Below are 8,879 nucleotides of genomic sequence, written 5' to 3' on the forward strand. Positions count from 1 at the left end.
GAGCTTGCTGAGCGCTTCTATGTTGTAGTTATAATTATAAAAGAAAAACCGCTCCCTTCCGAGCTAACAGCAGTGTTGCTGTCAAGCGCTCAAGCGGTCTGATCTACGTTGCGCCGGTGACACGAACTGATTGAAATTGCGCTCGACCGCGTCTTTCACTACATTTTCCCTCCGCACTGTCCTAAAAAACGGTACTTTCTGTAGTGCTACATGGAGAAAGCAGCGCTAGAGCGCATAAGCGCACAGAATTCTGTTCCGGCTTTTGGCTTTGCATAAATTCCTTGATTACTTCGTACTAACGGTAAAATAACTGGTGAAGCGTGCACATGTAGGGTGGTCCACTCTTAGCGTGGACATGCGAGTGTGTGGCAGCGCTCTTCGGAGCACCAGTGCATCCGTCGGCGGCGTGCGTCGAAGCAAAGTGTCGCAGGAACCGAGGAAACTGGATTTGGAGCTTCGCGTCGTCTGACATTTCGCTAAACTCAGAAAAAGAAGTAGTAGAGAGCCGTGGCCTTTGAACGCGATGTAATTTATACACTTGAAACTGGTGCACCTGCTGTGACAGTTATTGAGGTGCATATCTGCTTGGTCAGTCTCGGGTGCGGCCGCTGATTAATGCCGAAAGAGCGAGAAAGCGCGTGCGTGTGGTCGGGTGGGCACTGCGTGCCTGCTGATTATTTTTTTTAAACAATCGGGACTTTGCATTATGGCGTCAGTTGAAAAAAGAATTTGGTCGAAGCATGAGGTGTCACGATGCAAGGTGGACACGCCAAAGCTGCGGCCTTCAGTTTTTTTAAGTCCTGCTGGTTTATCGGATATTTACTGCAAGCAAACAGCTGTGGCATTTGCGCAATGCATCATGGCTTTCAAGTACTGTCAAATAGCTATGTTTACAGTGCCGTTGTCTTTATGTAATCAGTCGGCAGTATCGGCAGTTATAACAGAAATGTTTCACGTAACCCGCCGTGCTGCTGCATCATTTACCCAAGTTATTACTTATGTTTTGATTTTGCAAGGGTTACAGACAACACATATCTTAGCGACATCAGCAGTAGGTGCTCGCGTGTAAGGTATGTGTAGCTGAAAAAGCCCGCAACCGCACTGCCGCCGTGGCTCTCTGTGTTCTTCACACTGCTCCGCTTCAAGCCGCCTTCGCTTAATGTAGTTGTTTGAACAGCAGACGACTGCGCAGTGGTTTCCCGAAGACCTCGTTGCAGCTTTAATCGCACATACACCCAAATCGGGCTAATACAGCTAGGCAACCGCATAGAGTAAACACGGAGAACCGCAGAGAACGCACGGGACGCACGGACACCGCCTTTCCGAACCAGCCAGAGAGGAGGAAAGCAACATGGTGGTGTTCGGCGCGCTGGGAGCGAGGCTAAAACTGAAAAAGGTCTATAGCGGCGCTGTGGTGCGAGAGGGCGTGGACTACATTGCGTCATTTATAGCTGCGTCTTTTAGCAACGCCAATGGGGTAATCTCCCCAAGTGAGGCGGCAACACAGGACAGAACAAAAGAGAACAGCTTAGAACTGACTAGTCTTAACTGGGAAAAGGCGGAAGCGAATATTCCTAAAACCACATCCGCAGGGATAGACGAAATTCCAATTAAGCTGATTAATGAACTTGGCCCAAGAAGCAAGGAAGCGCTGATAAAAGCATTGGAGGCAGTCATAACAAATCAGCAAATTCCGCACAGCTGGAGACAGAGTAAAATGAATTTGATTTATAAAGGGAAAGGAGATAAGATGAACATAAAATCCTTCCGTCCGATTACGATAACATCTGTTATGTACAGGCTGGCAATGCAGGCGGTGAAATTAAAAATACAGTCATGTGTAGAAGGGAATAGGATACTCGGAGAACTTCAGAATGGGTTCAGAAGGGGTAGGCGGTTAGATGATAGCCTGTTCGTGCTTACCCAATACATAGAAATAGCTAAGGCGGAAAATAGACCTCTGTTTTTAGCCTTTCTGGACATAAGCGGTGCATACGATAACGTGAACAGGGAACTCCTGTGGAGCATACTGAAAGATTTAGGTATTGGTGATGAGGTAATTGATTTTCTACAGGAAATCTACCGAGATAATGAAGTTGAAATTACATGGGAAGGGAAAAAAAGTACCACAACTGTGGGGATGCACGAAGGATTAAGGCAAGGTTGTCCTCTATCACTGCTGCTGTTCATGCTTTACGTGATAACTATGGAAAGAAGGCTAGAAGAAAGTAATCTGAGTTATAATCTATCGTACAGATTAGGCGGAAATGTAGTTGAGCAGCGACTCCCGGGTTTAATGTATGCGGACGATATTGTACTGTTAGCAGATAGCCAGGAAGATTTACAAACTTTGGTTAATTGCTGTGGAGACGAAGGAGACGCTCTAGGATTCAGTTTTAGCGCAACTAAATCAGGTGTGATAATTTTTAACGATACAACTGATCAGGTGCTTACAATACAAGGCCACGAAATACCCAAAGTGGCCGAATACAAATACCTCGGGATATGGCTAAACGAAGGGCAGATATACGCGGAAAAGCATGAACAGGCTCTTAGGGCAAAATGACGAAGAGACGCCGGGATAATGAAACATGGGGCATTATGGGGGTACAACAGATATGAAGTACTAAGAGGTATTTGGAAAGGAATAATGGTGCCGGGACTTACTTTCGGCAATGCGGTTCTGTGCTTAAGGGCAGAAGTTCAGTCGAGATTAGACGTAAATCAGAGAGCTGTTGGAAGATTAGCACTAGGTGCCCACGGCAAAACCACAAACGAGGCAGTACAAGGGGATATGGGCTGGGCATCGTTCGAGGCACGGGAAGCTAAGAGTAAAATACTATATGAAGAACGCCTGAGGAAATTGGACGATAACAGATGGGCAGCTAAGGTATTTAAATATTTATACAGAAAGAACGTTGACTCACAGTGGCGGAAAAGAACTAGAAAACTAACCAGTAAGTATGCCGGTCATGAGGACGGAGAAAGAAAGAGCATTAAACGACAGGTTAAAAACGCGGAAGTTAAAAATTGGATGAATTCAATGGAAAAGAAACATAGTGTAGAATTATATCGATTCTGGAAAAGGCAGATCAGGAAAGAATTTTTCTATGATAACTCAAGAGGCAGTGCCCTACTTTTTGAAGCTAGATCAGGGTGTCTTAGAACGCGCAGCTACAAAAAGAAATTTAACGAAGAAGATGACACATGTGCAGTGTGTGGTAGATCTGTGGAAACAATTGAACACCTCATAATCAAATGCGATGGTATTCATCCGGATGTCGATGCAGGCACAGTCACTCTTTCTGAGGCCCTAGGGTTTAAAGGGGTGGAGACACCAAATTTGTGGTTCGCGCGTTCTTAGTTTCAAACGTTTCTTATGGCTCTAGGAAGCATGATACACACTCAAAGATTCATATATTCCCAGTGAATAATTTATTATAGCATTTTTAGGTGAACGATTTTCGGTTTCGGTTTCGGAACGCCGAGTTGTACAGTGACGTCACAGAGGGGGAAGATCAACTGCTTCGCTTGGTCACGTGGGCCACAAAAGTTGTGACGCACCTACTGCTGCATCGTCTGCTTTCCCACACACGTGCTGACCAGCGCATGAAAACAAACAACTGCACGTCTAGTTCCAGCAGCTCGGATTCTGACAGATCTGATTCCAATGAGTGAGGACATCGACTTTTTTTTTTGTTCGCACGCTAATATCGCCTTCGCGGGTTCGCGTGAGGATGCGAAACACTTTGCAAAATGCCAGTAAGCATCGCTGCGCCGCTCTACCCAAGCTGCGCCCACAACCGGTGTCACACTTCGCTGCCGTGCAGCAGTACCGGAGCGTTGCCTGGAATGGTGTACAAATATCACAAGAAAATTTTCTTGTCTTAAGACAAGATCGCCTTGTTATCAGAACTGCCAGCTATACTCGAGCAGCGACAAAGCATGTCTGCTTATGTTGGGAGCTTTCGGCAACGGCACCGCTCGCGGGCGCTCCGGGCGACGAGCTCTGCTGCTGCCTGGCTGCCGTGGTCGTCGCTAGGCCTATAGCCTGTTTAGCAAGCTGCCGGCGCTTCAGAAGTCGCCTGCGCTATAATAAAAGATAGCTGTAGTGTTAACAGAATCATCTCACAATAAAATAATTGTATGGTCAATCTCCTCGACGCCTTCGGCAGCGGAGCTAGCGGGCGCCAGGCGAGCCGGACCCCAACTTCGCGCCAGCGGCAGCTGCTAGGCGCGGTTGTGAGAAATTTGCTCATATCACAGTTGTTACCTCTACTAGCAGCTCAGTATTGGTCAGCGATCCTCAAAAATGACACTTTTTTCACATTTCTTGTCCCATGGTTTATTATTTACGTCAAGAACACTCTTTAGCTCGCTTTTATGACGTCGGCAGACGGTATCCAGGCTGACCTACCGGCGGGCAGACTCGGCGTACTTCACGTCCGCACAAGAAAATACAAAACAGCCATGCTACCAGAAAGGATGCTTTCTAGATTCGAGATACGACAACGTGACTGTGCTAAAAGTGGATCTTTCGGCAGCGACACTGCCTGCGGCAACGCCGGCCGACGACCTGCGCGCTGGTCCCAGACTGCCCTAGTCGTCGCTAGGCCTAGCTGCTTTCGCATATCGACTCCGCAGCTGAGGGCGCTTCGGGACTGGCCAGCGCTCAGAAACGTGCTCCGCTCGGCACCCCTTTACTGTGAACTCGTCCCATAATAAAAGATATGTTCGATTTCCACGACGTCTTCAGCAACAGAGCTAGCAGACGGCAGGCGAACCGCACTAGGTAGCAGCAGCACATAACCGGCTGATGAAATTTGCTTGCATCGCAGTCATCACTTCTACCAGGAACTCGGTATTTGCCAACGATCGTCAGAAACGATGCATTTTTGATATTCATATATCCCACGGTTTGCTATGAACGTGAACAAACAATACTATCGCGTTCTTCAGATGCCGGCGTTCGGCACGAAGACTGGCGCAGACCGCCCGGCTCCAAGGAGTGCGCCCTATGTCATCATGACGCTGCCGCTCTCCGCGCTCGCACTGGCTGCCGCTTCCCGTCGTTGTTGCCGCGAGCGGCCCGCTGTTGACATCTAGCAGGCCGGACGCAGGCAACGAGCTGCAGTCGGACGTTGCGACGCTGTTCGCAACGGCGCGCCGCAAACCGAGCGAGTGGCGGTTAGCAGCAAACGCGGCTCGCTGGTGCGTCGACTGCGCTCACGCGGCTCTGCCCCAATAATCGTACGTCACTGTATTTTGGTATGACGTCAGTAAAACTTTAATTTTTCTACACCCCTTGTGACGTCATGGTTGATGGCGCTAGCGATGGGTCTAGATCGTGAGAGTGAGCATTTAGGTAATCTTTGGAACCGAATTAAAATATTTTTTAAACGTTTGTTGCGTCCAAAACCTTGCTGTGAGTGCCCTTGCATACATAGGAATCCCATAGCAGGCTTTTTATAGCTTCAAAATTTGGTGTCTCCACCCCTTTAAAGATAACAATGGTCATGTAAATAAATCTGCAGTGGAAGTCAGCAAAAAGCGATTGGAGGATTGGTGGCTCAGAAGCAGAGATGTGGCATAAGGTTAGAATTGTAGGAAACCGTAGGCAAAGGTGATGGAGAATCTTAATGAGAATTGCCAACACAGTAAACAAAAAATAATAAATAAAGAAAAGCTGAGCATGGTGGCAATTGCCACCACCCCGTTTCAAAGGGGGCGCTCCTATCCATCCATCCATCCATCCATCCATCGTGTAGGGTGAGCGCGCGCGTCGGGGCGAGCCGGTTTCTCGCACGCGTCGCGCCAAGCAAACGCTAACCAAATGTAAGCACACGCGAGCGTAAGCTGTTGATAGAATTCAAACTAAAAAAAAACTAGTTTCACAAAACACAGAATTCGGTTTAATAGAATGAATGCAGCATGTTTAATCAAAGGGGAAGTGCGAGTGGGGTAATGCTTTTTGGCCAACAAAAAGTACGAAAAAGCGCGTATTCAATTGTAGTGACAACAGATCATAGAGTTTCTTACTACTACCTAGAGGGAAAGCTGGCGGCGCTGCACTTCAGCCAGTGGCAGTACTTAGGCGTTTCATTCCGAAAACGTAGTTCGTGTGTGCGCAGACGACTTTCGCGCGAACGCAGTGTGCAAAAGCCATAGTAGTGAAGACGCGACGACACACGACGCCAATAAAAGGTTTTACTCTTCCGAAATGCTATTAAAAAACCTCTTAAAGTATCTAAACAACAACATTTTTTTAAAAAACATATTTACTTTTAAAAGTGCGCCTGTTAATTACGAAATATTAGTTTTTTTAGTGTTCATCACTTGGCCAATAGGAAAGCTAGTCATGTCTTATTTTAGGCCAACTTTGCACTTAAATGCTTTTCTGCTCGTTTGTTGCAATCATTAGACAAGATATTGAATGTTAGGACGTTTGTAGCTATCAAACAGCTTTATTTTTTTATTAATTTTTGGCCATTAGTTACAGTTCCGCAACAAGTAGCTCACCGCCCCATGATGCTTTGAGCGCCCATGGTGGCTGAGGTGGTCACGTGGGGTCTCCATGCAAACTCCCATAGACGGCTTGCCAGCTTTCCCTCTAGGTAATAGTAAGAAACTCTATGCAACAGATAGACACTCTGTAGGCTTCACCTACACAAATTAACTCTGAGTGTGATAGAGTAGCACATTTTATATTTGCCTCAGCGGCAGGATATCAAACTTACAGCTTTTGATTATATTAGTACGGAAACAGATAAAACACTACGCTATTATGAATCCATTGCAGCCTATAATTTATATAAATTTTAAAAGTTCCAAGTAAAGAGAACTTGTTACGATTACGGCTGAACATGTCCATGCTTTTGTTAAAGCCTCAAAAACCTTCGTGTTCAGACCAAAGCCACCCTTAAATCGTTGCAGATATTTTTGCAAGCATTTTCGCCCAGGCAAAATCATAATGCTCTGCTTCCGAAGGTGCTCGTAGAGCCTTGGTCTCCGCATCCTCATTAACAAACATTCCACAATCCAGGCATCACCGTAAGGCATGCCTCTCAGAGACTTTCGTCTTGCGGCCAGGAAACAAGCTCTCACAGCTAACTGCTGTTTCTTCGGGAGTGACTATTTTTGCCTCGAGTGCTTCTTCGCTCAGCGCATTTTTTTGCTCCTTTATTTGAGTCACATGCTGCTGAGCATTGGCCACGCTTTTCTTTGTCTTTCTCAAAGCACGAGAAAAATTCTTGATTTTTTTTTTGTCACTGCAAGGACCTTTCGTCTTTTTTCTTCTGTACATTTTGTTCTGCGAGAGCTTCCGTAAATATTTGCAGTGCAAGCATGACTCTCCTTTTCCATCGGTGGTAAGCAAGCATTTTTCTGCAAAGTACATACTTCTGCATTAAGTGTGCTTGCCTGCAACAGGAATCATGGCACATCCATTACAGAGGCCACGCAGAGCCATTTCTTTGAATAATGTCTCTGCCTCATGGCGGGCTGTAAGCACGCGCTTTTCCTTTTTTCTTCCTCGGAAGTAAATTGTGACAAGTACAGAACCGTGCTCACGCAAAGGCTTTCCAAAAGTCACCATTCTTTCGATGAATAGTTTCGAGAAGCCACCAGCTTCGGTCTCGCAACATGCATAAGTTAAAGCGCCATTCGACGCAGCAGGGAACTTAATCCATGTCATCGGAATCAGAATTCCATCGAACGGGTGCCGAACATCACTTGCGCACGGACACTGCAGTATCGCTTCGTTATCACATACCGATCCTGTAGCAGTGTCTGTCTGCTCGGAATCGGAACGCTTCTGGAGTTTCTCTGATGCGCCTCCACGAGCGACGCAATGATAGTCAAACCGCGTATCATATCACCGTCGACTGCAGAGCACAACTCGGGATCCACCAGCTCGACATTTCGCTTCCGTTGTTTAGGTGCCGGTCCTTAGTCGCAAATGTTTCGCACCTTCCTTTTCACCGTCTTTTTAGGTACAAGATGAGGTGGATAATTTTCGAATACTGTAGGGACAGCATCGGGCTTCAGGCGTGGCTTCATTCGGGCGAGTTCATTCACGACGCCGTTCACCGTAATCTTAAAAGATCTTTCGATGCATTCGTTCTTGAAATGTTTTTCGCATACGACAGCCTTCGGTCTCAGCCTTCTGTCTGTCCTCTTGATCTCATTTGCCCATTCAGCAAGCCGTGCTGGGTCCGCCGGTGCACTGAACAAAGACGCCTTTTCTTCGTTAGACCGATAACCCCTTCGACACAACGGAACAAAACACGTCCTCTCTTTGCATTGCCGCTTAGCCTTTAACATTTCAGGATGTTTTTGCTCACGTTTAGCGTCTTCCAGCTTCACAATACAAGACATGATGCCTGTCAAACATTGATTTCACACGAGCAATCGCGCGAGGCTGCGGTAACGGCGCGACAGCAGACGACGGGAGTTCGGCGGCTTTCGCGCACCCACCCGACCGGCAGCGCCCCTTGCGGCCTCTCCGCGCAGGCATCGCATCGGGGGCCTCGCCAATACCTCCTAGAAAGTCTTTCTCTTTCTAGGAGGTATTGGCCTCGCCCTCCCGTACGAAACGCGCGCGCTGCGCACACTAGCCAGTACCGCCCGTTACAAAGCATAGAGTTTCTTACTATTACTATAGGCACTATACTATTACCTAGAGGGAAAGCTGGCAGCCCGTCTATGTGAGTTTGCATGGCGACCCTTTGAGACCACTTCAGCCACCATGGGTGCTCAAAGCATCATGGGGCGGTGAGCTACTTGTTGCGGAACTGCAACTTTTGGCCAAAAAATAATAGAAAAATAAACCTGTTTGATAACTACAAACGCCCTAACATTCAATATCTTGTCTAATGATT

The 8,879-nt window shown here is 47.1% G+C and overlaps 1 protein-coding gene across 1 annotated transcript in view; it reads right to left on the reverse strand.

Annotated features, from left to right (window-relative positions):
- LOC149340927 (cytochrome P450 3A41-like) overlaps nt 1-8,879 on the reverse strand; it is a 79,573-nt gene that overhangs the window by 44,693 nt on the left and 26,001 nt on the right. The window lies entirely within an intron of this gene.

The sequence above is a fragment of the Amblyomma mixtum genome, chromosome 6 (genome assembly GCF_055824585.1).
Source record: "Amblyomma mixtum isolate Tamu chromosome 6, ASM5582458v1, whole genome shotgun sequence".
In the NCBI taxonomy this organism is placed as follows: domain Eukaryota; kingdom Metazoa; phylum Arthropoda; class Arachnida; order Ixodida; family Ixodidae; genus Amblyomma; species Amblyomma mixtum.